Source organism: Aedes aegypti, chromosome 1, assembly GCF_002204515.2.
Source record: "Aedes aegypti strain LVP_AGWG chromosome 1, AaegL5.0 Primary Assembly, whole genome shotgun sequence".
Taxonomy (NCBI): Eukaryota; Metazoa; Arthropoda; class Insecta; order Diptera; family Culicidae; genus Aedes; species Aedes aegypti.
In genome coordinates, this window is record NC_035107.1 from 14,069,244 (window position 1) to 14,084,633 (window position 15,390).

Here is a 15,390-nt window from a genome sequence, read left to right on the forward strand (position 1 = left end):
CACTACAAGTGTCGGCATTATGCTTGTTTTATACAATTCTAATATACATATATTTTTTTATATTACTTAAGATACTTCTTTGAATTGTTCGGCATTATGAATGTTGACGTATTTTTCAAAACTCCTACCAAAGACTTTTCTTCGTGAGACAAAAATGCACAGCAATACACTTATGTAATTTTCAAATAAACTATGTATGGTTCGTCACTACAAGTGTCGGCATTATTCCTGTTTCATATAATTTATAATATATGCATATATTTTTCTGTTTTCGCCAATAATAAAAACTTCTTTTGAATGGTTTGACATTATATATGTTGACGTTTATTTAAAATCTTTTACCAATAACTATCCGAAACAAAAATAAAAACTAGCTTTAAGTATAAGTCGTATTTTCCTCCTCATCCATGGATCGCATCACCGACCAAAGGTGACTCCCAGATCTTTTCCTGTTCCACTAATAAGTACCCTTCTCGTGATGATTGTGGAGATGCAGAGGTATTCTCGATGGGAGTTTCCGCTTACTCTCGAAGTGCAATTTTAGCAGATCTAATATTATTGATCAATAACGGCGCCGGCCAAGTCCTTACAGTCAGTTGGGATGGGGAAGGAATGTTAGGGTGTAATGATTGTTGCTTCTAGAGACCGAGAATACCTCTGCATCTCCACAATCACCACGGGAAGGGTGTTTATTAGTGAGGGAGGAAAAGATGTGGGAGTCACCTCTGGTCGATGATGTGATCCATGGACAGGGGAGAAATATACGACTTATATTTAAAGCTAGTTTTGTATTTTTGTTTCGAGAAGTTTTTGGTATAAGCTTTAAAAAATACGTCAACATCTATAATGTCGAACAATTCAAAAGATTTTTTATTAATGACGAAAACTGAAAATTACATGTATATATTTTAAATTATATGAAACAGGAATAATGCCGACACTTGTAGTGACGTACTATACATAGTTTGTTTGAAAATTACATATGAGTATTACTGTGCATTTTGTCTCGATATGGCAGAAGTTTTAAAAAATACGTCAACATTCACAATGTCGAACAATTCAAAAGATGATTTTTAGTAATGTCAAAAAGAGAAAATTATATGTATATTGAAATTGTATAAGAAAAAGCATAATGCCGACACTTATAGTGACGAACCATACAAAGTTTGTTTTAATATTACTTAAAAGTTACGCTTTCAAGAAAAAATGTGTTATCACAAGCATGAAACGAACTCACCAGTTGGTAATCCATCCTCGACTAAACACAAAACTGACACTGACAGCAAAACTTCTTGGCGTCCCAAAAACAAACCGTCTTGCTTGTGCCTTCCCAAAAAACTTACCCAGCAAGACACTCCAAAACAGAAAAAAAATTCTCCGGCAACGAAAACACGCGCGAAACCGTGAGCAAAATTTATCGGACGACGCAAAACCGAACTGTCCTGCTTGGGCTTCACGAAGCACTCCCACGGGTTGTACGGATGCGAAAGGATATTCGCGTTCAGTCGAGAATGGATTACAAACTGGTGAGCTCGTTCCATGCTTATGATAACACAGGCAACATTGCGTTTATGCCATTTTCGAAAAAACTATTGATGGTTAATCAGTACAAGTGTCGACATGAAGGCATATTCCTGTCTCATATAGTTTTTATAGTATACGTATATTTTTTTACAATCACGGAGTAGCAGCCATTGACATGTAAAGTGAGATAAACTGCAGTTATTCAAAATATTTCCTAATAGTCATCCGTCCGGGAAAAGTTTCAACTGTTTTGGGTAGCTTTTTTCTTAGAAATTAGGCCACCAAATTACAATCCACGAACAACGAAGAAAATGAAAGATCTGCTTGCGAAATCTTCTGAAGTGTTCTACGACAAAGTTGGTTGCATAAAATGAAGATTTTCAGATGTTGAAGAACAGGGTGTCTACTCATTTGCAGAAATGAAATTTCCTGAGATTTACAGGTTTTAAAAAATAATTCCAGGTTTGAGAAAGTCTCAAAAATATACGAATAGTCAATTTTAGATGATTTTTTTTATGGAGGGTATCTTTGAAAATAAATTGAAGCTAACAATAAATTTCAAAGTATTTTTTACTTTAATAGAAACATTTATCTGTTTTGTTTTCAACGTGTAAACATAGGATTAAAGAATCAAATTGAAGAATATTGTTGATTTTTTATTTAATTGCCGCCAAACCAAGATTTTTTTATAAAATGGCCTAAATGTGCCTTTAATCATCAAAGTCAGATATGAAAAACATAGTTTATTCGAAATTAAGAAAAATATCCTTTCTCTTGAATTGGGATTCAGGATTTCTAGAGAGTATGACTGTACTTAGTACAGTGTACTAGAAATAAGAATTTTAAAAACCTCTTGCTTGAGAAAAAAACGAGACCATACATGAATTATGGATACTAAAAGAAATTTAAAAGGAAGCACGAGATGAGAAATTGATTTCTAAGTCCAAAAGACATTTTTGTAAGTCTGATTCTAAGGCCGTTTTTGGAATTTCTCGTGAATTTACAACCAGTATAACAGCTCGATTTACTATAGCTTTTTTTTTCACAAATTGCTCCGTAAATTTTCAGGAGTTTGTTTTGAGGGTGTTCACGAACCTTCTAAGTAATTCTTTCAATATTTACATTTTCAATCTGAAATTTTTCCAAGGATAATCACATCAGGATCATCCATAAAAAAACATTCCATTGATTTCCCTAGGCCTGCCTCCAGCATTCCCGTTTGGAGCATCTCCAAGATTTTTTTTTTTTTTTTTTTGAAAAAAATCTCAATGAAGTCTTAGAATATTGTTTCTAGTTCAAGGAAATTGTTTAGATTGTTTGGAGCAAATTAAAAAAAACCGAATTGAATTTCGAAAGAAAATCCTAGAGAAATAAGTACGCCTTATTGAATTCCTACGAGAATCTCTGAAAGATCTCCTAAATTTTTGTTGAAATTCTTCCCAAAATATTTAAAAAAAATCGAATCTCCAACAAGACGTTCCGAAGAAATCACTTGGAGAAATTCGGACTGAATCCCTGAACCTTGAATAAAGTTTTGAAGAATCCATGGAGATCGGGAAATTTTATTTGAAAAATTATTAGAGAAATATTTAAACCTCAGCAGTAACAATATGTTGATGATATGTTGGAGACACTTCAAGAGAAATTTCTTTAGGAACCTTATGAGGAATCCTAAGTCAAATCTATCAAAAATTTTTGAAAAGTTTGTAATAGACATCATTGAATAATGCCAGAAAATTTTTTGGAGCAATTCCTGAGAGCAATTGTGGAAGAATATTTGAAAAAATCATTATGAAAATGCCTGGAATAAATGAGAAGATCGGCTTAGGAATTATTGTAGGATTTCGTGGAAAAATGTCAAAACGATTTTTTCAAAAACTCTGGAAAAAACTTTTGTGGAAGCGTTGGAATGCTCTAGGATTTTTTGACCAAAATCTGGAGAAATTCTTCTAAGCATCCATTGAAAAATCGATGGTAGCATCTCCATAGAAATTTCTGAAACTATTCAAGAAGAAATAACTAGAATTCCTGGAGCATTCTTCGGGATCTGAGAAAAATATCATTAAAAACTTGTGGAATAGTCGCCTAATAGTTTTCGTATTGCTATTTTTTGTGCCTGTTGTAAATTTTGCTCTTTTCCCATAAAGTTTATTATTTTTGTATCACGTTTTGTATAATGGGCGAAAAAACATGTTTGTAAAATAAATTGAATGTTTTCAACTTATCAACTGCTTATGTACAGTTCCTTTACCCCTTTGGCAAACTTAAGTTCTGATTCCTGTTCTAAACACGTTTTATGCTGACTAATTAAAACTCGTTAAAGGGCTGAACATGTCAACTAGCGTTTTAATAGCGGCACAGCCGAATTTTTTTGATCAAGAATATTTTGTGTCACTGAATAATTTCCCTGAGTGTAGCCGAAATTCCCTGAGAATTCCAGGTTTTTCCAGATAGTAAACACCCTGTAGAAGTGCTAAATTAATCATTTTCAGTGGTTCCGGTGAACTGCCTGTCACAATCCAGAATTAAAAATGGATCACTGGAGAAATTTCTGATACAGAATACTACTAGAAAAATTATAGTTTAAGCGAAATTTTAAAGAATTTTACCATAATTTCTTTTCTGTTTTCTGCCAGACGGATATTTCAATTTTTAACAAAACTACTAAGCGAATTTCATACTTAAATTTTGATCAAAATATAAGCGTAATTCTCCGGGGAGTTTCTGGCGAATTTCTAGATTTTTTGTTGGAATGGCAGAAAAGCTTTCGACATACCTTTAGCATTATTGCTAGTATTTTGTTGGACGATTATACAGAAATCTAACCTAGGTTAAGCTCAACTTTACAGCCGAAAAAATCTACTTTAGATATTTTCCAAAATATTCATCACAAATTTTCTGTTAAGAACCCTACAAAAATGCAGACTTTTGGGCAGAAATTGTGATACTGAAACCAGATAGCCTGAAATACTCTCTTCTTGACTCTTTAATTACGATCAGAAAGAAGTTTTGTTTCCAAAATTGATGCTCAATTTTGTAAAAGTAAGTGGAGTCAGTGCGAATAGTGACCAGTGACTAGATCGAAAATAGTAACCAAGTCACTAATCAGCCCTGCCATATAGAAAAAAAGCTACTGAAACTTTATAAAATATTCATGATTGTCGTGAAAATCTTCAGAAAAAAATTGAATCTAAACAAACTTTGTTCGTTAGCTCTGAGAAAATTGCTTCGGAAATTCTTGGTGGACGAATCGAAAGAACTCACAGTTTTTGACAATACATTTGCCACTTTGTGTTTCCCAATCAAATTGCCAGTTTTGGTGAGCTAGATCTCTGCACATTATGGATCAACTTGTATGAAATTTTCTCAGCACATCAGGCTTAACTAGGATTTCAACATATCTTTTGAAGTATTTTTTTTTTTCGTTCGCGAGTTCAAAAGCTGCGAAACCTGATAACCCTTTCTCAAACCATTTCGTGACATACAAACACCATTTCATTTTTATTTATTTAATAGAAAACACACCGGCAGAATTACCACGTTTGGTTGATGGATGACACTTCTCACTTCGACTCTCACCACTTGATAGACTCTGGATAATAAGAAGTGAACCCGCCTCAACTGAAAAAATGGTCTTCTGAATAAATCACATGCATGATGCAAACGTTAATTTTGAGACATTCAAAAACATGCTTATTTTTATAGAAAATCACACTGACACATTACAGCGCAAATATCGGTCGTAAACCACAGGTCAATGGTAATTAAAACATCAACCAAGAGAGAGAGAGAGAGAGAGAGATGGTGTAATTTCCACCTCTGGGGGGCTTCGCTCGCAGCCACCATCAGCATAATGTGTAGCAATCGCACCACCTTACCCACTGACTACTGACTAGACGTTCAAAACAAACTGGACGATAGAAGCACACTGAACTAAAGCCCGTTTACAGCTAAAGGTCATTGTGCGACTCTGATCGCTTGCCCATGGCTCCTTCTCAGACCCAACTGTGGATTCCCTCCAGTGACCCCAAAAATCTTCGCATCTAGCTCTGCCTGCATTGCGTGGGGCTCTGTCATAAAATATACAAACATTTTTCGTACATTACCGTTTTGGCGCTGCGGAAATTTATGGCGCTCTTCGCTGACTGGCCGCGATGATACCGTTGCACTATTTGCTCGAGTTTTCTCATGCATTTTTCATCAGCCTTCGACTCGGAAGCGGTTCGATTTGTGGTCTCTCAGAACCATGGCTTCACCAATGCGAAGCGTAGTGCCCCATCGAAGATTGACCACGGAAAATCCTATAGTATTGGATCGAAGCCACTTTCAGTTTCACACCGGGCCGATATCCATTACCTAGCGTAATTTACCGCTGCTGCCCCCGTAGAAAAATGACTATTCTCACATTTGCCACCGCAAGAAAATAAACGTAAAAATTCTTCCGATAGCTTTGAGGAAGAATCAAATTAAAAAAACCACCGATCGGCGGCGAGTGGTTTACCAACGACAAACGAAAAAAAAACTGTCCATCCGTGCAACTGTGTTGGCAGTTTGGAAGAACGTGTCAATGCATATTGATAATACTTCACCACAGTGGTCCATAGATCATGGCTAAAATTACGCATTCTTAATAATTCTCAAATTTATTTTTATCAAAATAAATATTATAGAACCTGTTTTAGAATTGCAGACCCTATTTTAGACACAGTTAAATTTTTTGATTTTATTTTTATTGCTAAAAACTAAATCAGCACAACTTCTAGTGAAGTTGGAATTGTTGTTTTTGTATTTCTTTTTTTTTAGATATTTAGGCATGTGCCCCTATTTAGGTTCCAAGTATAAAGAAAAACAATTTTCTGTTGATATTTTCGTATGTGTTCTACACTTAAGGTGATTATAGAACGAAGCCACACCTCCAATTTTCAAGAGCACAAGACTTGAGAACCAAACAGCGCTCCGCGTTAAAAATCTATCCCATTGGTCACCACCAGGAAGCAAGCAAGGTGATTGGTTTTCTATGCGATCTGTTGTCAGATACTCTCGTCTTGTGCACTTGAAAATTCAATGTTTGGCTTCGTTTTATAATCACCTTAAGTGCTACATCAACATTTCCTTCCCCTATCCCAAGTTACGGTAAAGATGGGCGTGGCCGGGAATAGCGATATTCGTGCTTTTAGTTTTCTTGTTTATGATTTGAACAAGGTATACTCCCTTGCCTTGTTCTTGAAAGTAGTCAGGATGAGATTATTAAAAAGAAACATGAATGTTGCTAGTATCCAATCTACGAAGTATACCGTAACTACGCTAACGCTAACGCTATATTTTCGTATGTGTTCTACACTATCCGATATTACAGATTAAAGTTTGACTTTGTTTTCAACTAAAAATATGTTTGAATATCGGATTTTTGCCATCTTTAAAAAAAACCGGACCTCCGTGCCCTTTCTGTATCTTACGGAACCAATCGGGTACCGACAAATGTCCGGTGCACACTGTGCAATTAAAACGCCACTTTGGTTTGCACTTTTTTTTGTTTTTCATTTTTGCATTTGTGGGACGCACATTTCCGTTTACGATTCACACTTGTTGTCAACCCCTAAGTGATGATGACGATCAGGGGCTGTCGGCATTGGCCACTAATGAGTTTGATTGCACTTCTCTTTTAATGATAATGCGAAAATATAATTTATGAGAGCGATATAGACTGCAATTTTAGATAAGGCTCAGTTCGTTCGTAATACCTGTGGTTCATTTTTGGATTGTTCGCGAGTATTTTGGCGCAATTTTTCGATACCAAAAATGTAATTTTATTTGATCACATTACGACGAGGGTATTCTTATTTCCGGCTTAATGTCCCAATTGGGGTAGAGCCTGCTTTTGAGCCTTCGTGGATTTTTTTTTCTGGATCTTTTAGATTTTTGTAAAATGGGGTCTTAAAAATCTGGAATATTTCAGACAAATCTGGAAGATTGGCAACACTTTTTCATTTGTATATCGTGTGGCCAAGAGATACACTATGCCTAAAATTTTCATTCTGAAAAGATCCTAGACCGGTGGGTTTCGAACCCACAACCCTCAGCTTGGTCTTCATGGATAGCTGGATTTCCGGAGAAATAGACGAATTCTATTCAGAATGTGTCGAAACAATCAGAAATCGATAATCTTTGATTTGAAATTAATGTTACACATGTTTTCAGTATGGTAGAATAAATGTTTGTCATAGAAAAATCGATCATTTTGACGCAAAAACAATTTTGAAAATAACCTATGGGTATTTGCATGCAATTTATTTGAAAAGTTTTAGTTCCCAAACTAATGCTTTTCTGGCAGAATGTTCTATGGAGAAATTGTAGTGAACCGTTTGGGCTACAAGAAAAAACTATACACTGAAAAAAGTCAGTAGAGAAATATGGCATATACTCTAAAAAAACCTATTGTTCTCGATGGAGAATCGCGAATAACTAAAGAAAATGGCCTATTCAAAACGTATAAATCTAAACAAAAAAAAAATTGAAAATCAATCAAAATTTGCTCTTAGAAAAAAAAATATTAACAATTTCTCCATCATGAAACTTTGGCGCAAACATCTGTTTCCTATCAAGATTCTATGGCGAAAATTTTAGAAATCAGGTTTTTTCCGTGATAAAAATGAAATATTGTTTCTCCATAGAACACTTTCTCCTAAATGTATAGTTTCGGAACTAGAATTTTTCATGCACATTACTTGCTTAGCTTAGCTTGACCACATAATATCAATGGTTGCTATTCCGTGATTGATCGAAGTCAGAGCGGTTCCACGCGAAATCGTCCATAAAATGCTGAAATCTGACATGTACCATTCCGATTTGGATGAAACTGCGCAGATGTATTAAGTATATGAGACGAAAATTATCTCATATAAGTGGGGATCGTTTAGAATCGAGAGTAACTTCTGATAAGGGCGTATGTATTTTTGGCACCACCATTTAAAAAAATTGTACCTTGGAAACCGTTTGTTATAGAGATATAGTGTCTGAGGAGGGATGGTAGACAATCAAATAGGCTTTGTAAAAAAATATACACTGAAAAAAAAAATACTTTTATTTTCATGAAAAAATCGAAATTAAACCTTAAAACACATATTGCACAAAATAGGTATCTTCGATTTTTTTTTCAAATTTTTTCTGTAAAATTTCAATGTAAAACCAGATGTTTTAAGCACAGTTTCAACATGGTGCAATCAAAAATAAAAAAGTTTTTCTAAGAGCAACATTTGGTGCATTTCTGAAAATTCAATTTCTGGCCGTAGAAAAGACGTTTTGATGCTGTAATATGATTCTTCATCCAAAAACAATTCAAAATGCTGATAACAATGATCTTCCTAAAACTAGCCGTTTTCTAGATATTTAGGATTCAATTATATTAATATCATAAAAATTAAGAAAATACGCCCGTTTAATAAGTTACTCCAGATGCTCCACCAACAATGTTATTGCTGTGTGCGTTTGAAGATTTTTTACAAGAAATGCGATGTCAAAGATAGATTTTTCTTGCTAGGGCGGTGATTTATTTAATCGTTGCTAGGTGTCCTTTGATTGTTTTGTGTTACCGCATTTGGAGGACGTTTAGTCTAGATTTGCATCCCAAATGCAAACAGCAATACGTTTATCTCTTTCCACATTAATATCCCATGTTTTAAGGGCAGTTTAAACATGGTGCAATTTAAAATAAAAAAAAATTCTAAGGGCAACTTTTGGTGCATTTCTGAAAATTCAATTTCTGGTTATAGAAAAGGCGTTTTGATGCTGCAATATGATTTTTTATCCAAAAACAATTCAAAATTCTAATATCAATGATCTTCCTATAAGTTACCGCTTCAAGATATTTGGGATTGAATTATATTAATATCATAAAACTTATGAAAATACGCCCGTTTCTTACATTTTTCCAGATGCTCCATCAACAATGTTACGTTAATCTCTTCCCACATTAATATCCCATCTACTTTTTCTTTGACATTTAGACGGTTGGATGAACTGTTCGAAAGATACAGGATGATTGTTGGAATATTGTTGAGAATTAATATAAGTATTACCACAGACAAACAGACGTAACACTGGATAAATTTCCATCGCCCACGAATTTAACGATCGGTTTAAAACACAACAGTTGTCAAGTTCACAACCAGAGGCGCGCGCGTCGCTTTCCTTCGTGTTTGACATTTCACACTACCGCCACCTGTTGGACATGTGGCACAAAAAGTTATTTCGTTCAATAAGCTCACTAGATGGTGGTAGTATTTGTGGTCGAGAGAATTTTGTGAAAAATGTTCTAGGTGTTACTTCATTATAAATCTTAGAATAAGTGCGCTGAAGACACCAACAAGATTTGATGCAGGATCGCACTTTTATTTACGTTCTCGCACTTATGAAAACTGACTGCGCAGTCCAGTGGTAAACGAAATACCCAATAATGTGGGAAGAGATTAACGTAACATTGTTGATGGAACATCTGGAATAATGCAAGAAACGGGCGTATTTTCTTAAGTTCTATGATATTAATATAATTGAATCCTAAATATCTTGAAAACGGCTAGTTTTAGGAAGATCATTGTTATTAGCATTTTGAATTGTTTTTGGGTGAATAATCATATTACAGCATCAAAACGTCTTTTCTACGGCCAGAAATTGAATTTTCAGAAATGCACCAAGAGCAACCAGAAAAACTTTTTTATTTTAGATTGCACCATGTTGAAACTGTGCTTAAAACATCTAGTTTTACATTGAAATTTTACAGAAAAAATTTGAAAAAAATCGAAGATATCTATTTTGTGCAATATGTGTTTTAAGGTTTAATTTCGATTTTTTCATGAAAATAAAAGTATTTTTTTCAGTGTATAATTTTTTTACAAAACCTATTTGATTGTCTACCATCCCTCCTCAGACACTTTTTCTCTATAACAAACGGTTTCCGAGGTACATTTTTTTTAAATGGTGATGCTAAAAATACTTACGCCCTTATCAGAAGTTACTCTTGATTTTAAATGGTCTCTCCACCAGTGGAAAAAACTTATTCTATTATATCAAAACTATGTGCAAAATTCCATTTGAATCCGAGGTAGTCGAGTTTCATCGTTTACCGATTTGGCGTGGAACCGCTCAGTCAGTGAAGACGCACAAAGAATCAACCTTGAAGTTCGGCTGGGATTGACCAAAATCTTCTACAATGTGCATAATTCAGTGGCTTTATTTATACAGGGTCAATAACGGTGTCGGCCACGTCCTTGCAGTGAGATACGATTGTGGGACGGAATGTTAGTGTGTACCTTTGCTATTTGGAGACCGTGCTTACCTCTGCATCTACATAAAGGATACAGCGAGGGATGTTTGTTAATGGGGAGGATCGTTGGGTCACAGGATTCACTTTGATAAGCGATTAGACTATGATAAACAATTATTTGTGAGCAGACAAAACATTGTTATCTCCTATTCTCGTTGCACCAATTTTATTCCGCAACATCAGTTTATCACCACTTGAAAAGAATAAGACAATGATCAGTAACCACGTGCACAGCGATTTTCTGGGCTTCGCATTGCAATTTTCGAGAACTTTCTCCGGATTTGTAAACATTGACACATTATCGAACAGCATCCATAAAACAAATTTGGTTTTGAGTTGAAAATAACTGATTAATCGCGAGTTGAAAAGCTTGCAACATTATTGCGCTCTGTGATTGTCATGACAATTTTGCTTTTAATTGTGCCCTTATCTGCAACAGTTGCGACAAACGGTTGTGAGCGAGCTTGCCTCTCAAGATTTCCGAAGAAACTCCTTCAGGATTTCCGGAGAAATCTTCTCAGAATTTCCGGAGAAATCTTCTCAGGATTTCCGGAGAAATCTTCTCACCGTTTCCTGAGAAATCCTCTCAGGATTTCCGGAAATCTCAGGGTTTCCGGAGAAATCCTCTCGGGATTTTCGGACAAATTCTATCCGGATTTCCGGAGAAATCCTCTCAAGAATTCCGGAGAAATCTTCTGCGGATTTCCGGAGAAATCCTCTCCGAATTTCCGGAGACATCTTCTCCGGGTTTCTGGAGAAATCCTCTCCGGATTTCAGGAAAAACCTATCAGGATTCCGGAGAAAACCTATTCCAGAGAAATTCTCTCAGGATTTCCGTAGGAATTCTCTCAAGATTTCCGGAGGAATTCTCTCAGGGTTTCCGGAGGAATTCTCTCAGGATTTTAGGTGCAATCCTCCCAGGAGAAAACCTATCAGGATTTCCAGAGAAATTCTCTCAGGATTTCCGTAAAAATTCTCTCAAGATTTCCGGAGGAATTCTCTCAGGGTTTCCGGAGGAATTTTCTCAGGATTTCCGGAGAAATGTTCTTATTTCCAGAGAAATCTTCTCAATAATTCCAGATAAATTTCAGAATTTCCTGAGAAATTTGCGAAGAAATTATCTCAGGATTTCCGAAAAAATCATCTCAGTATTTCCGGAGAAGTCCTTTCACGATATCTGAAGAAATCCTCTCAAGGTTTCCGGAGAAATCTTCTCAGGGTTTCCGGAGAAATCCACTCAGGATTTCCGGAGTAATTCTCTTTCGATTTCAGGTGAAATCCTCTCAGGATTTCCGGAGAAATCTTCTCAATGTTTCCAGAGAAATCTTCTCAGAATTTCCTGTGAAATCAACTTAGGGTTTCCGGAGAAATTTTCTTACGGTTTCCGGAGATATCCTCTTAGGGTTTCCGGAGAAATCCTCTCAGGGTTTCCGGAGAAATCTACTCAGGATTTCCGAAGCCATTCTCTCAGGATTTCAGGTGAAATTCTCTCTGGGAGTTCGGAGAAATCTTCCCAGGATTTCCGGAGAAATCTGTTAGGATTTATGATGAAATCTTCTCTGGATAGCCGAAGCTTAGGATTTTCAGAGAAATCCTCTTACGATATCCGAAGAAATCTTCTCTAGATATCCGAAGAATTCTCTCAGGATTCCCGGAACAATCCTTTCAGGATTTCCGGGAATGTTCTCTCCGTATTTCCGAAGATATTTTTCCGGAGAAATCCTCTCAAGATCTACGGAGAAATTCTCTCAGGATTTCCGAAAAAAGCTTCTCAGTATTTTCGACAAAATCTTCTCAGGATTTCCGGAAAAATCTTCTCCAGAGAAATCTTTCCGGAGAAATCCTCTCAAGATTTCCGAAGAAATTATCTCAGGATTCCCGAAGAAATCCACTCAGAATTTCCGATGAAATCCTCTCTGGGTGTCCGGAGAAATCTTCTTCCGGACGCGCAAAAGCGAACTCGAGCGTTTGGGCATTCGTTATGCACTCTAGAATTTTTTATATAAATTACACGCAAAAACTCATAGGCCACTTTCAAAAGTTATTCCTGAGTTCTTGAGTCAAAATGATCGATTTATTTATTTCCATTTCTACTTTGTTACTGCATAAAGGCCTAACTGACATAAGCGATTTCTCTTCATCTATCCTCTCTTTCGCTAAATTAGATACATCTGTTATAATTCTTCTTAATGAAGCAAGATGAAACAATGAAGATTTATTCTACCATACCGAGAACATATGCAAAATTTACTGGAAATCGAAGATGGTCGAATTTTGTGACCGACCGGTTTGACATGGAATTCGTCACATATTAATTACCGTTGATTTTTACGAGAAATTTGTGGAGAAAATTCGAAGTTGTTATATAGAATATCCGAGCATCTTCTTCTTCTTCTTGGCAATACGTCCTCTCTGGGACAGAGTCTGCTTCTCAGCTTAGTGTCCTTATGAGCACTTCTACACTTATTAACTGAGAGCTTTCTTTGCCTAAGTTGCCATTTTTGCATTCGTATATTGTGTGACAGGTACGCTTATACTCTCTGCCCAAAGAAGTCAAGGAAATTTCCTTTACGAAAAGATCCTGGACCGACCGGGATTCGAACCCAGACACCTTCAGCATGGCTTTGCTTTGTAGCCGCGGACTCTACCACTCGGCTAAGGAAGGCCCACAGCCCAAGCATCTTCTCTGTAAATTTGAAATCATTTCATTGATAAGATCAGAAGTTACAGTAATTTGTATATTTACCATTACACTATGTGCCAGAGACGCAACCTGGTGGGACAAAATTAATAACTCGGTAACGAAGCATTTCCGGCATTTGATGTCTGCGACAAAGTTTTTTGTAACAACGTGGATCATCTACTGACATATGTAAACGGATAGTTCATAAATCGTCCGCATAAGTGGCACCACAATCCAACTTTTTACTGTGACGTTCTAGATACTTGGCGTGTTCGCCAAAGTTGTTCATTTTCATAAAATACACAACTTTCTCGAAGACGTCAAAATCGCAAAATAAGCCAAAATTAATAAAAAAATATGGGGTTTTTAACCGAGTTTGACATTTTTCTTAAAAACCATGTCATATGATATTTGTTGCTGATAAAACTTGAAAAATTAAGCCTTTTTTTCAACTTCAATATCTCCAGAAGCGCAAAAAAAATCACAAGCTCAAATTTTCAGGCAACATAGAACAATACTAGATGAAACAGATATCAAAATTTCAGAGAGGTATATCTTGGTGTTTTTGAGACTTTTTATTTTTTTAATTTGGAAAATCTTCAAGGCTTCTCATTTGTGTAAACAAATAAAATGTATTTCACCCGCTTCAACTTACGTGTTTAATATTGAAATAAATAATCCATGGCATTTACCTAAACAAAAGAAAACAGAAATTATATAAACTTCGAAAAGAACGGTCGAGCGAATTGCAGTTGAATTAGAACTTAAAATCAATGACGTTACTGTTTCAAACTATATGAGCCACGTTTTCCCAGCTAGAACAACATCCCGATCCCGAGTAGAATCCTCAGTTAATTAAGTCATTCTCACGTCGATGGCCTCACGAACTCACGACCGAAGCGTGATGACCAGCATATTCCCTTATTTTGAACACGGGCTTAACAATCCGCAGCGATCTAAGATTGAACCTCGATCCGATTCTTGCCGGATCAAACACCCTAGTTTAATTCAATTGATGACTCTATAAATCACCGAGCTCTACAAGCGGTCATTGTTTCTTCGGATTGAATCGAATCGGTTCTAGCAGGTCATTGGAATCAAGTTATAAACAACGATCGAAAGAATAGATTCATTGGTCAATTGCGTGAATGACGGTTGATTGACCCCTCTGTGTTTTTTACTGTTTCGTTATAAATGCGGGTGCCGCATTTACCTGAAACATGCAACTGTACTGAAGCCAATGATTAGCAGTCGTGACATACGATTGAGGGCACGCATCGCACAGGGATGGTAGCGACGACATGTATACTTGAAGATTTCAAATTAACCCATTAACGCCCAGTGATCTATTTTGAGATCAGATGCCTCGAACGCCCAGTGATCTATTTTGAGATCAGTTACATTTCTGAATACAGTTAATTTTTTAGACAAAATGGATGGTTGGTATCTTTGGCAAAGTTGTGAAAGATATTATGGGCAGTCTAATGACAGGTTTTTTAATTCATATTTCTTCCTTAATAATCTTCTTAATTCATAATACATTTCTGTTTTGTCACCAGCTCTTGTCGGCATCACCACGCTCGTCTTATACTACCATAAACGTGGTTTGCAAATCAGAGATTCCTGAACAATTATAGAATGGTTCCTGTGCCGGAAGTCAGTGTGGATTCTGGGATTCCAGAGTAAATTATGAGATTTCAGAATATATCCTGGGATGCCAATGTGGAACCAGGGTTTCCAGTGCAGAATCCTGGGATTCCAGTGTGAATCCTGGAGTTATAGTGTGGATCGTAGGGTTTCAGTGTGGAAGCTGGGAATCCAGTGTGGATTCTGGGAATCCAGTGTGGATTCTGGGAATCCAGTG

At 36.2% G+C, this 15,390-nt stretch overlaps 1 protein-coding gene across 8 annotated transcripts in view; it reads right to left on the minus strand.

Moving 5' to 3' along the window:
- Nucleotides 1–15,390, minus strand: part of LOC5569475 (partitioning defective 3 homolog) — a 371,758-nt gene that overhangs the window by 225,499 nt on the left and 130,869 nt on the right. The window lies entirely within an intron of this gene.